General features: G+C 43.5%; 1 non-coding gene across 1 annotated transcript; it reads right to left on the bottom strand.

The window, feature by feature from the left end:
- Positions 1–11,287: 11,287 nt before the first annotated feature.
- LOC142856671 (small nucleolar RNA SNORD45) lies at positions 11,288–11,369 on the bottom strand. Its single transcript, XR_012911709.1, has one exon. It is a non-coding gene; the product is annotated as a small nucleolar RNA SNORD45 (small nucleolar RNA).
- Between the last annotated feature and the right edge of the window lie 8,669 nt (positions 11,370–20,038).

Raw genomic sequence — 20,038 nt, 5'->3', positions numbered from 1 at the left:
TACCTTCTCAAGGGGGCCTAATTCTATTAAGGATGGTGCTAAAACCTAGCTAAACTGATACATGAAACTACTGTTTGAGGGAGGATTGATGATCCCTTCCTAAAACACCCCCCCCACTGAGGTATGCATGCTCATGCATACATATATGTTTTAAAAAATGGGACTACAGAGATGTCTCAGTGGTTAAGAGTACTTCTTACTCTTACAGAGGACCAGTGTTCACACAGTGGCTCACAACCATCTGTAATTCCAGTTCCTAGGGTCCCAGTGCCTTCTTCTTCTGTCCCCCACAGACACCAGGCACACACAAATGGTACATACACTCACACACACATATACATACATGCAGGAAAAACACACACATAAAATAAAATAAACAAATCTAAGAAAAACTTTTTTTCTGTTCTTTTTTTTTTAGAAAAACTTTTTTTTTTTTTTTTTGGTTTTTCGAGACAGGGTTTCTCTGTGGTTTTGGAGCCTGTTCTGGAACTAGCTCTTGTAGACCAGGCTGGTCTCGAACTCACAGAGATCCGCCTGCCTCTGCCTCCCGAGTGCTGGGATTAAAGGCATGCACCACCACCGCCCGGCTAGAAAAACTTTTTAAAAAGACAACAAAACCCCTAAAGAAATAATAGAATTTATCAATTGGCCAAAAACAAGGAAAAACAAGAAAAGAAAGTTCAAGGTTTTGAGGCTCGGTAGCAACGGTTCCCAGCTATTCATTTTTATTCTTGCTCAGTCTTGTCCTTGAACACTGTATATATGCCTAACATCTGGCTGGTTACAGATGCAGTGGTGGCCAAGTGACAAAGTTCCACACGTTGATAGGCAGGGAACCCCAGTCCCATGGGTGCCGTGGTGGGGGGTATAGTCCATCCCAATGGATACTCTCGTGGCTGCTCTAGAAGGGCACTATGTTACCTGAAGACCAATAAGCACACAGGAGGAGACAAGTAGGGAATAAGAGGAAGACATTTTCCAAACTGTGAGGCTTGCCAGCTTCCTTTGGATGGTGGCAGACTGGCCAGGGAGTGCAGCTGCTTTAACCAGTTGGGATTTAAGTAATTAGTGTAACCCTGAGCACAGGTTTATAGGCTTTCTCCTTTGGACATAGATTTATTTATCTGTGTTTTCCTAAATGAGATATGGGTATGGCTTGTATATGGTAAACTTGGCACTTGGGCAACTCTAATAAAGAAAGCCGGCAGCAGGAAGATTAAACTACCACATGACACGGTTGTAAATTGAGTCTGGATCTACTTCACTTACTCGGTAAGCCGGTGTACGGTAACTTGTTGCCAACAGAAACCTAAAGAAACACTTTCTGCAATTACTACGTTAACTAGCATTAATGGCTTTGTTTTCTGCAGACCAGCCAACAGCGTTGGTCTTGGTCTTGATAAACAGGTTCTGAGCACATGAGCTCGGGAAGAGCAGGACCAGCAAGGATCCAACTGTACGTGTTGCCCGCTCCCCAAGATGAATAAAAGACTCAAAACTTAGAGGCACTGCGACTTCATCTCCTGTGTCAGGATTGATTGGCTGCCAGCCCCAGATTTTCCTAAACACACATATCTTTTCCTGCGATCCTAAGGATCGTGTGCCTCTCTTGTATGCGCAGCTCCTCAGTTCTCCAAACAACACTCCTTCCACTCCTTACCCCTGAATCATTCTCAAAAGTTCACAGGAGCCGGCTAGGGTGGTGTATGCTTTCATCCCAGTTCTTAGAACCTCAAGACAGGAGCTCAAGACCAGACTTGGCTACACGAAATCCTGTCTCCAAAAACAAAAAGAAGGAAAGAAGACAAGGAGTGGGAAAAGGAAAAAAACACTCTTGAATTCCCAGTTCTTCCTTGGAGGTATGTGAGACCCACGGCTAAAGCAGACCTAGGAAAGAGAAATTAATGCTGACAAGGAACCCTGAAAACAAAACACAGGACCAGTTGATCAACTTGATCTCATTAGGGCACACCTGCCCTGGGTGCTAGGCATCTAATCTTGATGCTCATTTCTTGTATCACTGCACAAAATGAGCTTGGGAGACAGCACAGCTCTCATGACTGATGAGCGCAGAATCAGTCTTTTCACACTGGTCTTTATATAATGTGTGTCTGTGTGTTCATACACATGGAGATGAGATCACGGGACAAGCCACAGGAGCTGACTCTCCATCCCCTCTGTGTGCCCCAGTGATGGAATCCTATCAACAGGCTTGACAGCAAGTGTCTTTACCTTCTGAGCAATCTCTTCTGCCCAGTGCTAGTAACTTTTGATTTTAAAACATCCTAGGCTTAATTCGGCTGCTTTCAAGCCAACATTTTGCCTACTTAGTGTTTATGGACACCTTCCTGGGAAAGGGCCGCCTCTTTTCAGCCTGCGGCTTATTACGAAGTACGTTGAGATTGGTAGTATAGCTTCACTGTGGAGGACACCTCCCCAAGCACATTGGTTCGCTTGGTACGGACAGGCCACCTTGGACTTCTGAACTGTTCTATTGGCATTCAAAGGACACAAAAGAGATTTCTTTTCTTTTTGTTCTTTTTGTGTGTGTGCTGTGGTGGAGGTGGTGTGGTGAGAGAATGGAAGGGAGGGTGATTGGTCTACCACCTGCACCCTACATAGGCCAGGCTGGCCTTGAATTTACAGAAATCCTCCTTCCTCAACTTCCCTGGTACTAGAATTACAGGCAAGCACCACAGCCACCGAGCTCACACCTCAGCTCTCCTTCTCCTGTCTGTGGTGAGAAAGACAGGGTCACATGGCAACACGACTCTTTTACACGTCAACCAAACAGACACCCTGCTCTGAACACAGAGGTAGGAACAGCTCCCCTGACAAGGATACCAGCATGTTCCTAGTAACTGCTGCAGGTAAATGCAAGAATCCAGTGTGACCGAGGAGGGACCTAGAATGCTTTGTGTTGCTGGGACTTCCAAAACAACGGCTGAATTACAAGAAGCAAGGTTCACCTGAGAAAGAACCCTAAATGATGAATTCAGGACCCTCACACACAGCCACCTTTCCAAACTGCACAGGACTGTAATCCCTGCACTCAGCAAGCAGATTCAGGTTGTCGCAAACTTGAGGCTAGCCTGATTGACACACATGGGTGGGTTCTGGGCCAACAAGGACAACATAGTACGACCCCATCTGAAATAAGCACTCCTTTCTTTTCTTCTTCCTTTTTCCCTTTCCAAGCCCCTCTTTCTTACCACTGAGATGGACTCCCAGTCCCCATTTGACTCTTATTTTGACACATAGGTTTATGAAGACACCTAGGCTGATTTTGAGCTTTCTCTTCTAACTCAGCCTCTGAAGTAGCTGGGATTACAAGTCTGCTCCATGGAGCCCAGCAAATTTTTACATTTCTTCTTCTAGCTTCTCTTTTTAGATATTCTTGGCTGATGGATAGTCAAAATATCTGGGATTACCTCAGAGATATCAGCTTCACGTGCCATGACACTCCATGTGGAAAGATCCACCAGGAACTTTTCTTGACATTTGGGTTTCTGTTATCCAGAATCTGCCATGACACAGGATATGTGACCTTACAAACCCTGAGGATCTGCAGCTCAGCTTCTTCATTTCTACAAAGAGACAAGTATTATATGAAAGGAGAATCTATTTTTAATAAGATTTATTTATATATGTATATACATACATATATTTAAAGAAAGGGATAACAAAACATACTTCACAGAATTACTGTGAAGATTAATGAGGAAATATCTGTGGCGTTAAGATGCTTATTAAATATAACTCCCCTACTTAAGGTTAATTATTTTTAGCTCTTATTAAATGATACTTGAGGGAAGATAAATTTTACTAGGTTGTTGAAATCACACCTGAACAACTGTTTGCAGAACACAGTTGTGTTGGGGCAAGAACGTTCTCACCAGTATAGTATAACTAAGACACTGGAAATGCTTCTTAAAGAACTAAAGTTGGTCATGGTAGAACATGCCTATGGTCTCCATACTCAGGAAGCTAAGGCAGGAGTATTGTTGTAAGTTTGAAGCCAGCCTGGGCTACATAGCAAGACTTGAAAGTGAAAAGAAAAGAAAATGAGCTCCTCCTATGATTTCTCATTACTCTCCTTCAGAATATTTACTACAGTCGGGCAATGGTGGCATACGCCTTTAGTCCCAGCACTTGGGAGGCAGAGGCAGGCCGATTTCTGTGAGTTTGAGGACAACCTAGTTTCAGGACAGCTAGGGCTGTTGTACAGAGAAACCCTGAGTTGAAAGACCAAATAGATATATGTATTTCCCTCATAAATGAAGCATTCAATGATTAGAAATCACATATCTTTTTTTTTTTAAATATTTATTTATTTATTATGTATACAATATTCTGTCTCTGTGTATGTCTGCAGGCCAGAAGAGGGCACCAGACCCCATTACAGATGGTTGTGAGCCACCATGTGGTTGCTGGGAATTGAACTCAGGACCTTTGGAAGAGCAGGCAATGCTCTTAACCTCTGAGCCATCTCTCCAACCCCCAGAAATCACATATCTTTTGTTATTTTATACTACTCATCTTTTCTAAGGTAGCTGGGATACACCTGTGTTATTGATCTTAGCAATTCTGACAGGTAAGATGGAATCTCAAAGTAATTTTGATTTGCATCACCCTGATAGCTTAGAATGTTGAATATTTCTCTAAGTGTTTCTCAATCATTTGAGATTCCTCTATGAGAATTCTCTGTTACACTTTTTGTTTGTTTGTTTGAGACAGGGATTAAAGACATGTGCCACAGTGCCTGGTGTACCCTATTTTTAAACTGGGTTACTTGGTTTGTTGATAACTATTTTCTTGAGTTCTTTCTATATTAGATGTGGAGTTGGTGAAAATCTTTCTTTTTTTGGCTCAAAAGATTTATTCTTTATTTCTAAATGTTTAACACAGACATTTGGAGAGCAAGATGCAAGTCACCTGCATCATCTATAAAATATGAGTTCAAGCCGGGCGGTGGTGGCGCATGCCTTTAATCCCAGCACTCAGGAGGCAGAGGCAGGCAGATCTCTGTGAGTTCGAGGCCAGCCTGGTCTAGAAGAGCTAGTTCCAGGACAGGAACCAAAAGCTACGGAGAAACCCTGTCTCGAAAATCAAAAAAAAAAAAAATGAGTTCAATACATGTTTAAGTTAAATTAACCTCAGTTTGAGTTTGCTGCTACAATATTCAGCAGATGACAGAAAATATATTTTTAGAGAAGAAAACTGATTTTTTAAAGAAAATATAGATCAGAACTGAATACAAAATTATTCCATTTCACCCCAATTTCAAGGCTTTAACCCCTCAATATTATTTTATTTTTAAACTGTTTTGATTGAGTTATATATTTTTCTCTGCTCCCCTCACTCCCTTCCCCCTCTTTCTTCTACCTTCTTCCATGATCTCTATACTCCTAATGTACTAAGGAGATCTTGTCTTTTTCTACTTCCCATGTAGATTAGATCCATGTCTGTCTCTCTTAGGGTTCTCTTTGTTGTCTAGGTTCTTTGGGATTGTGAATTGTAGGCTGGTTTTTCTTTGCTTTATGTCTAAAACTCATTTTTGAGTGAGTGCAGATTATATTTGTCTTTCTGGGTCTGGGTTACAATATGATATTTCCTAGATCCATCCATTTACCCACAAATTTAAAGATGTCATCATTTTTTTTCACTGTGTAGTACTCCATTGTGTCAATGTACCATATCTTCTTCATCCATTCTTCAGTTGAGGAGTATTTACATTGTTTCCAGGTTCTGGCTATGAGAAAAAATGCTGCTAAGAACATAGTTGAGCATGAGTTGGTAAAAATCTTTCGCATTTTGTAGACGGCAGCTTTGGAGTCTTTTGCCTTACAGAAGGTTATTGGATTCATGAGGCCCAATTTATTAATTGTCGATCTTAGTGCCTGTGCTACCCATGTTCTGTTCAGAGGTTGTTTCTTGTGCCAATGCATTCCAGGCTATTCCCCACTTTCTCTTCTATCAGGTTCAGAGTTTCTGGTTTTATGTTGAGGTCTTTGATCCAGTTGGACTTGAGTTTTGTGCGGGGTGATAAACATGGATCTATTTGCATTCTTCTATATGCAGACATCCAGTTAGACCAGCACCATTTGTTGAAGATGCTGTCCCAGCAAGTGTGTCTGTTTTTATGCCAATACCATATGGGTTTTATTACTATAGCTCTGTAATAAAGGCTATAGCTCTGTAATAAAGCTTGAAATCAGGGGTGGTGAGACCTCTGGATGTTCTTTTATTGTTCAGGGTTGTTTTAGCTATTCTGGACTTTTCGTTTTTTCCATATGAAGTTAAGTATTGCCCTTTCAAAATCTGTAAAGAATTGTGTTTGGCTAGGCAGTTGTTACATAAGCCTTTAATCCCAGAACTTGGGAGGCAGAGGCAGGCAGATCTCAGTGAGTTTGAGGTCAGCCTGGTCTACAGAGTTTCAGGACAGCTAGGACTGTTACACAGAGAAACCTCGTCTCGAAAAACCCAGGGGAAAAAAATAATAATCGTGTTGGAATTTTTATGGGCATTGCAATGAATCAGTAGATTGCTCTTGGTAGAATGGCTGTTTTTACTATGTTAATTCTACCAATCCGTAAGCATGGGAGCTCTTTCCATCTTCTGCTATCTTCTTCAACTTCTCTTTTTCGTGAATGAAGAAAGATGTAAAAAGGAAACCAAAGGACATGACTGGAGGCCAGGTCCCAGCTTTGATGTTAAATAGGAACAGCAGCCATTTCTCCTGAGTTTGAAACTTAACACTTCAAACACTAGAAGTTTGTATTATACAAGTCTTTAACTTGCTTGGTTAAAGTTACCCCAATGTATTTCTATCATCTGTGGCTTTGTGAAGGGTGTTACTCCCCTGATTTTTTTCTCAGTCTGTCATTTGTATATAGGAGGGCAACTATTTTTGTTTTTTTTGTCTTTAAAGTTGATCTTGTATCCAGCCACTTCACTGAAAGGTGTTTATCACCTCTAGGAGTTCCTTGGTAGAATTTTGGGTGTCACTTATGTATACTATCATATCATCTTCAAAGAATGAAACTGACTTCTTCCTCTCCAATTTATTTACCCTTGATCACCTTCAGTTGTCTTAGAGCTCTGACTTGAACTTCAAGTACTATATAGAATAGACATGAAGAGGGGAAATAGCCTTATTTTAGTGGAATTGCTTAGAGTTTCTCTCCATTTAATTTCATGTTGGTTATAGACTGGCTGTAAATGAGGCACGTTCCTGGTATCCCTACCGTCTCCAAGATTTTTATAATGAAGGGGTGTTGGATTTGTCAAAGGATGATCATGCAGGTTCTTTCAGTTTGTTTATATGGTGGATTTTGTTGAATTTCATGTTGAACCATCTCTGCATTTATGGAATGGTGTTCTTAGATGAGTATGAAGTGTCCTTCCCCATTCCTTTTGATTAATTTTGGTTTGAAATCTACTTTGTTAGACATTAGAATGGCTATGCCAGGTTGTTTCTTGTCTGTTTGCTTGGAAGATCTTTTCCCAATCCTTTCTCTGGGGTAGTGTTTATCTTTGATGTTGAAGTGTTTTTGTATGCAGCAGAAGGATGGATCCTGTTTTCCCATCTATTCTGTTAGCCTGTGTCTTTTAATAAGGGAATGGAGGGGCTGGAGAGATGGCTCAGAGGTTAAGAGCATTGCCTGCTCTTCCAAACGTCCTGAGTTCAATTCCCAGCAACCACATGGTGGCTCACAACCATCTGTAATGGTGTCTGTGCCCTCTTCTGGCCTTCGAGCATACACACAGACAGAATATTGTATACATAATAAATAAATATTTAAAAAAAATAAGGGAATGGAGTCCGTGGATATTGAGAGATATCAATGACCAATGGTTGTTAATTCTTTTTTAAAAAAAATATTTATATATTTATTATGTATACAATATTCTGTCTGTCTGTATGCCTGCAGGCCAGAAGAGGGCACCAGATCTCATTACAGATGGTTGTGAGCCACCATGTGGTTGCTGGGAATTGAACTCAGGACCTTTGGAAGAGCAGGCAATGCTCTTAACCGCTGAGCCATCTCTCCAGCCCCCGGTTGTTAATTCTTTTGTTGTTGTTGTTGGTGGTGTGTCTGTGTTTCCCTTCTTTTGGTTTTTCTGGTGTGATATTACAAATTGACTGTGTAGTTAATCTCCTAGGGTTGGATTTTTTTCTTCTAGCACCTTCTGTAGGGCTGGATTTGTGGCTAGAAAATTGTTTAAATTTGAATTTATCATGGAATATCTTGTTTTCTCAGTCTATAGTGACTGAAAGATTTCTGGGCTGGGCATCTTTGGTCTCTTAGAGTCTGCAGGACATACGTCCAAACCCTTCTGGCTCTTAGAGTCTCTAGTAAAGTCGGTGCAATTCTAACAGTCTGCCTTTATAAGTCACTCGCTCTTTTTCCCTTGCGGCTTTTAATAATAGTTTCGTTGTTGCTGTTCTGTATGTTTATTGTTTTGATATTATGTGGTGAGGGGACTATCTTTTCTGGTTCAATCTATTTGGTGTTCTGTATGCTTCGTGTAACTTTGCACTATAATACTATTTCATAGTCTGAATTCCCACATATTACAAGGAAGGCCTGCTCGGTCTCATGGTTTTCAGCTTCCATCTAACTTCCATCATCCCAGGGTGACTTGGTTTCTGTACTGTTCATAGTATTGATGTTGGGAATCTGGGCTAACCATCTGCTCTTTTTGGCACTAGATTTCTTACTACATACTGTAAATTGGCAACTGTTCTATAAATACATCTCTTATTTATTTATTTATTTTGATTTTTCGAGACAGGGTTTCTCTGTGCAATCCTGGCTGTCCTGGAACTCGCTCTGTAGACCAGGCTGGCTTCGAACTCACAGAGATCCACCTGCCTCTGCCTCCTGAGTTCTGGGATTAAAGGCATGTGCCACCACTGCCCGGTTTTTTTAAAAATGATTTTATTTATTTTATGTGCATTAGTCTTTTTCCTGTGTGTATATCTTTGTGAGGGTGTCAGATCCCCTGGGGCTGAAGTTACCGACAGTTGTGAGCTTCTGTGTCTTGCTATAGATGGAGTCTAGAGTCTCATGTGTGCAAGACAAGCATTCTTCCAACTGAGCTACATTCCCAGTCCCTCAACGTGTTTGGATCTTTTTCTGATCATGCTGGGCAGCAAAAACACTGTCAGGTAATAACCATGGCTGATTTGAAGAAAAACAAACACACACACACACACACACACACACAAAACGGAGTCAATGATCTTCCTCACAAGTTCTAATCTGAATAACAAGCAGACACTCAAATGTGCTTAGCATAGAAAACAGGTTTGTTGACTTGAAAACGGAATAATGCCCGTAGGCCAGCTGAGTGTGGTCCAGGAGTCTGTCTCTCTGTTGACAATGACAGCAGAGACGATTTCATCACCATTGTACTTTGTGTGGCTCGGGATCTGCCATGGCCACTTCCATCTGTGGCAGGACCAGACAGCAAAGGTGCCAAGGAGATCTCACTACAAATTGGGGAAATACCTCCCCTCCCGAGAGTCAGGGGCAGGTTCAGACATATCTGTTCTTTGTGTTAGAGCAGCTGGTTTCAGTGAGGCTGAAAAACCAACAAAACAGGGAGAGCGCTCACCTAATGGGAACAAGGCTCAGGGTTTGATCATCTGTATCCAAACAAAAAGTATCAGAAAAATAATATAAAAAAACAATAAAACAAAAGTCATAAAGTATGATGGCACATGCCTTGTAGGCCAGTATTCACAGGCAAACCCAGAAATCTGAGGCCCACCAGGCTACATACTAAATTTGAGGCTAGCCTAGGCTACATAGCAAGACCCTGTCTCAGAAAACAAAACACAACACAACCTGCAATACAAATACAAAAGTTCCTTAGTGACATTCAGCCTTTTCCCAGTACACAAAAACAAAACAAGAAAGTGTCACCTTGTCAACTAGACAGCAGAATCTGTTAAAGGCTGGTGGTTTCACTCAGCAGTCAATACAAAAAATAATAAGATTGTTACGCTCCCTTTAAAATATCCAAGAATTTTCATACCTCGCAATGTCGTACCTGTGGTTTAATTTTGTTTCTGAACAATCTTGGGAAATTAGCTTCCCAGCCAACCCAGAGAACAGAAGGTATGGTGGTCAGGTCAGGTCATCGTATGTGACAACACTGGAATTCAGAATTCTCTCCTTCTAACCCATTCCCTTTTGTAAAAATTCAGCCACGAATGATTAGCACAGTTCACACTCCCTCACAACCTCAGTATTAGATATCCCAGGAATGCCAGGACGACCCAGGACACCTGGGTGCAGAAGCACAGCAGGACTTCTTTTGTGTCCTTGTAGAGCTGGGGAACCACTGCATTCCAGCCCAGCGGAACCCAGCGACAGACAGGCCAGGTCAGGTCAGGACTCCGATGCCCTAGGGCCCTTAGTGTGTGGCAGGGGTGGGGGTGGGGGCCCTGCTATGCAAGCTCCAGAAAGTGAAAGCGGCAAGAAAACACCCAGGTTCCACGTTCCAGTTTCGCTTTTGCAGGAACCACACTGTCACGGAGCTGAGCGCTCCTGCCCCACCCAGGAAGGCGCCCTCCCTACCTCCATTCAGAAAGTCGGAGCGACCAAGGGGCTAAGCGAGCTCCTGTTCACATTAAGTGGATCCGTGTGTCCCAGGCACTATTCTCCCTTTCACTACAGTGTCGCAGTCTGGAGATTTGGGTATGGACTGGACACTGGTCGCTTATGGGAAAGGCCACGGCTAGAAACGTAAGATGCAGACATTTGGCGCTAGAACTCAGGACAGTGGATCTGGTGTGGAGGCAGGCAGGGCTTCACTGGATTATCCATTACTGGGTAATTAGCTTACCAAACACACCAGGTTTAAGACACCAGGCTTGCTTGGTTGGGCACTGCCTGGCTGATCTTCCCCGAAGCAGCAGCCTTGCTGGGGGCTGGGATGCTCCTTAGAAGAGAAAGCACCCAGTCCGGGTCCACACACAGCTGCCGCGATTTCTTTTCCTGAGTGCTGCAGACTCCACTGCTCACGGGTAAAGGCTGTGTAGAGCAAGGGAGAGCTACAAGAAAAAAGCTACAGTTTCCTGATACTGCGTTGGTATACTGTTATTCAGAATTGCACCCAGAAACACAGGCTTAACAGGCATAATTCAGTGCGGCTGAGTGGAGAGGTACCCACAGGTAGAGATGGAGCGGGCAGGTATGTAGATCTGAGACGTGCAGCGTCTTTTTTACAGAAGCACATGGAAGAACTGGCTTTTTTCTTTTTCAACCTCTTCAGGGTCTCAGCGTAATTCTAGAGCTAAAGTGTTATTACACATCAGCAAAATTCAGATAATACATGCCAACACATCGTTGACCAAGAACAGGCCTTTAAAATATTAACCTGGGGTGGGCGTGGTAACGCAAGCCTGGAATCCTGGCAGTACTAGACAGACTGAGACAGAGGCAGGTGGATCTCTGTGAGTTTGAAGCCATCCTGGTCTACAAAGTGAGTTCTGGGACAGTTAGGGCTGTTGCATAGAGAAACTCTGTCTCAAAAACAAAAACAAAACAAATCAAAAGATTATGCTGCTTTGGAGAGAATAGATTGGAGGGAGTAAAATAAAAGAGAAAGCCAGCTGGTTGTGCTGGCACTTGCCTTTAATCCCAGCACAAAACAACACCCCCACTCCTCCAAAAACAAACAAGCAAAGACAAAACAGAGAGAAAGAGAGAGAGCACCGTTAAGTCCAGATGGCAGCATCCGCAGAAACTTGCGAGGAGACTGAGTTCCTTTGTTCAAGTTTGAACTCAGGACCCCTGATTGACATTTGTCTAGGGGTGTCCTGGTGAAAAGGGGATGGGTGTGTGCTGGGTTTTGGAATGTTAGGTATTTTCTCTTGGGTGGTGCCTGGGTGGTCTTTCTTGGAACCAGGTTTTGCCTTAGGGTGAACTGAAACTCAGGCCTCTGTTGAGCGTGTTGTGGCTGGGTCCTACAAGTGCCAACTGTAATAGTAAACCAAGCTGGTGACGAAGAAAGACCAAGAAAGGACTGGGGATCAAACTCAGGGCTGCACGTATGCTCAGCAGGCACTCCTACCAACTCCCAACCCTGTTCCGAGACTGTGTCTGACTCCTCTGAGTCCTAAACGCTGGGGTTATGGGTACAGCACCATGCCCAGATGAAAGAACGAAAGGTTTGGGTAACTGGAAAAAGTCATTCTCTGAAACGAAGCCCAGAAGATGAGCGTGGTCAAAAGGAGTCCATGTTGAGGGGCAGATGAATAGCAGAGATCTGGAGAGTTCCTCAGAGGAATGGGGAGCGAAGGAGGCCAGAGCATCAGAAGTATCAAGATGCCAATTGTGGGGATAAAAATACAAGGGAGGCAAGGTATGGTGGCACACACCTTTAATCCCAGCGTTTAAGAGGCACCGGAGACAAGCAGATTTCTGAGTTCAAGACCAGCCTGGGCTACATAGAGGGACCCTGTCTTTAAAAGCAAAGCAAAGCCGGGCGGTGGTGGCTCACGCCTTTAATCCCAGCACTCGGGAGGCAGAGGCAGGCGGATCTCTGTGAGTTCGAGACCAGCCTGGTCTACAAGAGCTAGTTCCAGGACAGGCTCCAAAACCACAGAGAAACCCTGTCTCGAAAAACCAAAAAAAAAAAAAAAAAAAATAAATAAATAAAATAAAATAAAAGCAAAGCAAAGAAAAATACAAAATAGACATTAAATAATGAATACATTTCTTTCTTTTTTCTTTTTTTGGTTTTTTGAGACAGGGTTTCTCTGTGGCTTTGGAGCATGTCCTGGAACTAGCTCTTGTAGACCAGGCTGGCCTCGAACTCACAGAGATCGGCCTGCCTCTGCCTCCCGAGTGCTGGGATTAAAGGCGTGCGCCACCACTGCCTGGCTTAAATTTCTTTCTAAAAAAGAATTCATCTTTAAAAACAGAATAAAGTCCTAAATCTGTCAGAGGCAACTCAGGAGCCATGGTGACGCCAGAAGGGAACAGGAGGGGTGTGTGGGACAGCACTGTGCTCTAACGAAACCTAAAAGACAGGATAATTGAAGCCCGCAAAGAATGTAGAGAGAGAAGAGAAGGAACAGTTTAGAATCATAAAGTATTACTAAATACTTCAGAATGCAAAAGCATCATTTCCAATCCTCATTAAAACAATAAGCCAGGAATCAGGTGTGGTGGTACATGTCTTAAACCCCAGCATCCAGGAGGCAACAGCAGGAATATCTATCTCTGTGATTTCAAGCCCAGCATTGTCTACATAACAAGTTCAGGCCTGTCAGCAGTACATGGACCCTCTCTCAAGAAAACCCAGAACTAAGTCAGGAGCTGGAGAAACGGCTCAGCAGCCAAGAGCATTTGTTCCCTTGCAGAAGGTCTCTGTTCACTTCCCCCACAAGGTAGCTCACAATTGACCACAACTTCCCGTCCAGGGCATCCGGTGGTGCCTTCTTCTCAGCTCTTCAGGCACCAGACATGCGCGTGATATACATACACACTTGCACAGGATGAATGAAAATGAGGACATGGCCACTCCAAGATATGGTTAAGGAGGTTTTTATCTTAGACATGAGGGCGTGAGCATCCAGAGGTATTTTTAAAAATCTAGATTGAACAGAGCCAGCAGGACAGACCCAGACCATGAGAGGAGAGAGTGGGGGAGAGCAAGAGAGGAAAAGAAGAGAGGGGACTAGGAGAAAGAGAAGAACCAACAGAGTGTCATGGTCAAAGTAAAACAGTGCCAGCGAGCCACGAGGAGCTGCAGTGGTAAAATGCTGTGGTTTCTGAGTGGCCCACGGACAACAAGGGCCAGCGGGTCCCAGGCTGGGAGCTGCTCCGCAGGTGGGACACAGAGACACAGAGAAACTGGGTATTTATTTAGTAGATATGGAGGGGAAAGGGAAAGAGGGGAATGGGAGAAGGGAGATGGGGGGGATTGTGAGAGAGAGAGAGAGAGAGAGAGAGAGAGAGAGAGAGAGAGAGAGAGAGAATTGGTGGGGGAGAGGAGAGGAGCCATGGCAGCGACCCCTTCTGGAAAGAAACAGAAAGGAGGAGCTGGAGAGATGGCTCAGAGGTTAAGAGCATTGCCTGCTCTTCCAAAGGTCCTGAGTTCAATTCCCAGCAACCACATGGTGGCTCACTACCATCTGTAATGAGATCTGGTGCCCTCTTCTGGCCTTCAGGCATACACACAGACAGAATATTGTATACATAATAAATAAATATAAAAAAATCCAAAAAAAAAAAAAAAAGAGAGAAGCAGAAAGGAAGGAACTCAGACTGGAAGCAGAAGGAAGATCTGCTTGCCTCAGCAGATGGGGGAGGGAGTGGGTGGGACTTGTTTCTTAAAGGAACAGGACAGACCAATACAGAAAGCACAAGGTCAAAATGGCTGGGTTATGTAGGAGACAGAAGCTGGGGGAAGACAAGTAAACAAGTAAAGCTTAGGGACTGGAGAGGTTTTGTCCCGGCCAGCGGGACAGGAAGAGGAAAGGTAGGGCAGGGTGACAACTGCTTAGAGGACCCAGGACTCTGTAACACATACCAGCTATGCTGGGAGAGCCTGGCAGCCATCATTCACTTTGATATGCTTTTTTCTTTTTTCTGGTTTTTCGAGATAAGACAGGGTTTCTCTGTGTAACAGTCCTGGCTATCCTGGAACTCATTCAGATGACCAGGCTGGCCTGAAACTCACTGAGATCTGCCTGCCTCTACCTCCCAAGTGCCGAGATTATAGGTGTGGGCCACCACTTGAAATGTTAATAGGCACCTCTGTTAGACATTTGTCCAGGTTTCTTTGGGACCAAACACAAGCAAAACACTCATATACATAGAGTAAATAAATCTGAAAAATAAGATTGAAAATGAAAACCAAACCAGACCTGAAGCAAGCGCGAGCGCGCGCGCGCGCGCGCACACACACACACACACACACACACACACACACACACACACACACATCTTACTCAAAGATGTAAGATGGGGGCTAGAGAGATGGCTCAGCAGTTAAGAACACTAACTGTTCTTCCAGAGGTCCAATTCCCAGCAACCACATGGTGGCTTGCAACCATCTATAATGAGATCTGGTGCCCTCTTCTGGTCCGCAGGCAAAACAGGGTACACATAATAAAGAAATCTTCAGAAAACAAAACAAAGCAAGGAGAACTATATTGGAGACTAAAGGATCTGTGACATTTGTAAGTCAGTCATCCTCCACACAGGGTTTGTAAGTGAAGGGCAGGGAATGTCACGCCCACGTCTGAGGGCTCCTCTAGCGAGGGAACTCCCAGTCCATTCCCACTCTGTGCTCGAGCGCATGGCTTCTTCCACTGCTTCTATGCTCTTAAGTTTTTTTAAACCTTTGGATTATACTATAACCACATCGTTTATTCCTTCCCTTGCTTGCATCCGAGCTTGCTCTTGTCAAATTCATGGTTTCTTTCTTCTTTAATTTTGATTATACTCATATATGTATAGACATGTGTTTCTAAACACAACATTCATAAATACATAAATACAACCTTCTCAGTCTGTATAATGTTACACACACACACACACACTTTCAGGGCTGTATAGTTTTTCTCAATGGGGGACCAGGCTGTACAATTCTACATTTTGATTGGCTATGGTTTTCTGTAATAGTCCCTGTTGCAAAGAGAAATTTCCTTGATGAGGGGTGAAGACTACACTTATCTGTGGGTATGAGGACTAATGTTTAGATTGTAGTTAGGGATTATGCTGGTTTAGTGCTTGTGGATTCTCCTCCAAGTCTCAAGACTTCACTAGATGTAGGTTTCCAGTACCAGGCATGTTTTTCCTCTTGTGCAGTGAGTCTTAAATCCAATTAGAGAGCTGTTGGTTACAGCCAGGGTATATATGCCACTACTGCACCCTTGGGGTATCACGCCATGCTGGTCATTGGTGTGGCTCATAGGTGGCATAGCTGGGTAGGAGTGTTGTTTGCTTCTCTCCTTTGGAAGCTTGCATGATGCCCTCTGGTTCCATGAAAGCTAGTCTTCAGGAAGGAGACTTTCAGATCAATTCAGGCGCAGGAACTTCCGGGTCCTGTGTTTGAAGTACATGGTATCTTCGCCAATAGGGACTTACTTTCTATTTCTACGAAGCAACCAAGGGCAGTAGCAAAAGGCTGTATGTTTTGGGAGTCTCTTGGACAACATTGATCAACAGCTCAAAAGGCCAGTTTTATCTGGATTTTATTAAGTAATCTTTGGCTTTCGGGTGAGCACTGTTGGCCCAGATGAGCAAAGTTCTTTTTTTGTTGTTGTTGTTTTTTTTTTTTCCGAGACAGGGTTTCTCTGTGGCTTTGGATCCTGTCCTGGAACTAGCTCCGTAGACCAGGCTGGTCTCGAACTCACAGAGATCCGCCTGCCTCTGCCTCCCAAGTGCTGGGATTAAAGGCGTGCGCCACCACCGCCCGGCTGAGCAAAGTTCTTTTAAAACATGTATCTATACACAGAATTACATGTGTTAAGCTTCTTAGATAGTTAATAGTATGATTCCTTATGATATTTTCAAATATCCTGCTATTTTGCACTACTTCCTTCTTCTGTATTTTCTTCCCTCTCCCTCTCGCAAGAGCCTCCTCTTTTCCCATTTTCCTGATCCGATCACTTGTACTCTGCTATTTCCCTTTTTATTGCTTCCCAAATACCCTACCCCAGCATTGGTCTCTTTTATCTTTCCTAGTCTCTGCAGTTACTCCCAGATACCTGGAGATTTGGAGCTAGGAGCTTCAGACGAGAAAGAACATTTGACATTTGTCTTTCTGGGTCTGGAGTACCTCACAAAATAAATACATGTTAAAAATACTGCAAATATTAATTAATAGGGTTGGGGCTGTAACTGTGCAGAATATGTCACCAATGTTCATGGAGACCCTTTATCTCCAGAACTGCAAATTTTTTTTTTTTTTTTTTTTTTTTTTTTGGTTTTTTGAGTCAGGGTTTCTCTGTGGTTTTGGAGCCTGTCCTGGAACTAGCTCTTGTAGACCAGGCTGGTCTCGAACTCACAGAGATCCACCTGCCTCTGCCTCCCGAGTGCTGGGATTAAAGGCGTGCGCCACCAGAACTGCAAATTTAATAAACAAATTTAATAAACAAATAAGCCATCTTAAAATTACAAAAAATATTTTTGAGGTAGTTTAGGGTTGTCATGAATTCTCTGAATTGTACACATGTATGTGCTCACACCATGCAAACACGTGCACTTCCTTGTAAAGGCATTTGAGATCTTTGTTATAGAAGAAATATGCCTCCTCAGTGAGAAGTCAGTCTTTACTAACGCTCCTGTCCCACCAGGGCTGAGGCCCAAACAAGCGTTGGTGTTGAACAGAGGTTTTACTTACCTATCTATGCCATAGGCTCATACATTCCACAAACACTGTCATCCATAAATCTTTTTCGGGTGTCTGCTTCCAGGTTACACTTCAAACATTTAAACAGAGATAGGAAGCCAGCTGCAAGTCTGGTCGCTTGGGCAGATGGGAGTTTTACACAGCGTAGATATTGCCACAATTACTTCTTACATATACCAGAGTTGTTCTTTTTAAATAGTTGTTACCTGGGTCATCTTGCCCACTTGATAGAATTATATGTTTATGTATCTGTTCCTAGAACTAGATACTACAGTAAACAATGAAGACAGTGTTAAGTATTTCTTAGGACGAGCCTCTCCGTCGAAGCAAATTCCAATCGGACCAAATCTGACCGAATAAAAGATGCCCATGTTTAATGGAGTGTTCCCGGGTGACCCTGGCAAAATGTGGAAAGGAGGAGAGAGAGAAAGAGAGAGGGGGAAGACTACACAAAACCCAGAGACCACTTAATCCCAGCACTCGGGAGGCAGAGGCAGGCGGATCTCTGTGAGTTCGAGACCAGCCTGGTCTACAGAGCTAGTTCCAGGACAGGCTCCAAAGCCACAGAGAAACCCTGTCTCGAAAACCAAAAAAAAAAAAAAAAAAAAAAAAAAAAAAACCCAGAGACCACGAGTGTTCATTCTCTGGGGGGCAGTTTAAATACCCTGTGGGAGTGGTCCTGACCTTCCCTGGGGAGGGGTTACTGTTTGGTGGGCTTTCTCGACCTTCCCTGGGGAGGGGTCACTGTTTGTCGGGCTTTAGACTAAGGCAACTCCCAGGGGAGGGGACTTATGCCAGGAGCTGGGGCGAAGCCCCCAGCCAAACTATCCAGACTTTTTGTATAAAGGGGTGTTAGGGAGCTGAGGTGACGCTTTGGACCAAACAGACAGGTACAGTTCTAGGCACCAATAGTCTATAGAAAGTCAAATAATAAGATTTCAGAGAGAGATAATGACAAACTCTAGAGCCTTGGCTGGTATGAATAGCAGAGTTTCAGTCTCTGTCAGAATAGTTCCGGAAGCTAGACGTTCAGCCATGACAGAATAAAGCAATGGATAATGAATGTAAGTAATTGAAGGAAGGAGAGAAGACGAGAGGTGGCTCACGGTCAAAAGTACTTGATGCTTTTGTGACAACAACACAGTTTACTGGGATTAGAGCACGTGGTCTAATTACAGCACACTGGGGAGGGAAGCAGGAGGGTCTGGAGTTCAAGATCATTTTCCAGAATGACTAGCAAGTCTCTGGCAACACGCGACAGTTTTGTTTTTAGTGTCTTTGAGTTATGTTTTAATTTGTCTTCTTGTTGCTGGGATAAAATACTCTGGTTAAAAACAATTTAAAGAATAAAAGGTTAGCCGGGCGGTGGTGGTGCACGCCTTTAATCCCAGCACTTGGGAGGCAGAGGCGGGTGGATCTTTGTGAGTTCGAGGCCAGCCTGGTCTACAAGAGCTAATTCCAGGACAGGCACCAAAAGCTACAGAGAAACCCTGTCTTGAAAATCAAACAACAACAACAATAAAAAAACCCAAAAAACCAAAAAATAACCTTCACACTGTAGACCAGGCTGGTCTCAAACTCAGAGAGATCTGCCTCCTAAATGCTGGGATTAAAGGTGTGTATCACCATACCCTGTCATTTAAAGAAATAAGTTTATTATTCATTTTATTTATTCATTCACTTGAGACTGGGTCTCTCTGGCTGCCCTGGAACTCACTCTGTAGACTAGGGCCTCAAACTCAGAGCTCTGCCTGCCTCTGGGATTAAAGTGCGTGTCATCACCGCCAGCATAAAGGCAGAGCTCCGTGATAGGATGGTTATCTAGCATGTGGAAGCCCTTGGGTTTGACTAAAGTGTAAAGGCAGAGCTCCGTGATAGGACGGTTATCTAGCATGTGGAAGCCCTTGGGTTTGACTAAAGTGTAAAGGCAGAGCTCCGTGATAGGATGGTTATCTAGCATGTGGAAGCCTGTTGGTTTGACCCTATCATCCCACCCCTGCACCCAAAAAATTGGATTTACGTTGAGTAAAGCAGAGCACCTACCACAACATGGGTAGAACTCATCTAATTAAACTGAAACCCTTAATACAGCAATTCCACAAGGAACTGACTTTTCTATCTACATGGGGTAAAGCTGACTTCATGTCTTAGCTAGGGCTTCTATTGTTGTGAAGAGACACACCATGACAACAATAACTTTCTTTTTTGTTGCTTTTTTCTAAGACAAAGTTTCTCTGTGTAACTGCCAGACTGTCCTGGAACCAGGCTGGCCTTGAACTCAGAGATCCCTTGCCTCCCAGGTCCTGGGATTAAAGACATGCACCATGCCTGGCTGACCATGGGAATGTGTGTAAAGGAAAACATTTAATTGACTCTGGCTTACAGTTTCAGAGGTTTAGTCCATTACTGTCATGGTTGTATACAAGCAGAGATGGGGCTGGAGAGGTAGTTCAATGTTGGAAGAAGGACCACTTGTTGGTTCCTGGCTGCCTGGCTAGCTAAGACCCGAAATAATCACACAGAAGCTGTATTAATTAAATCACTGCTTGGCCCATTTGCTCTAGTTTCTTACCTGTAACTCTTACATCTTAATTTAACCCTTTTCTAAATAATCTGTGTATTGCCACGTGGCTGTGGCTTACCCACTAGTTTC

This window comes from Microtus pennsylvanicus, chromosome 8 (assembly GCF_037038515.1).
Source record: "Microtus pennsylvanicus isolate mMicPen1 chromosome 8, mMicPen1.hap1, whole genome shotgun sequence".
Taxonomy (NCBI): domain Eukaryota; kingdom Metazoa; phylum Chordata; class Mammalia; order Rodentia; family Cricetidae; genus Microtus; species Microtus pennsylvanicus.
This window is presented reverse-complemented; position numbering and strand designations above follow the sequence as displayed.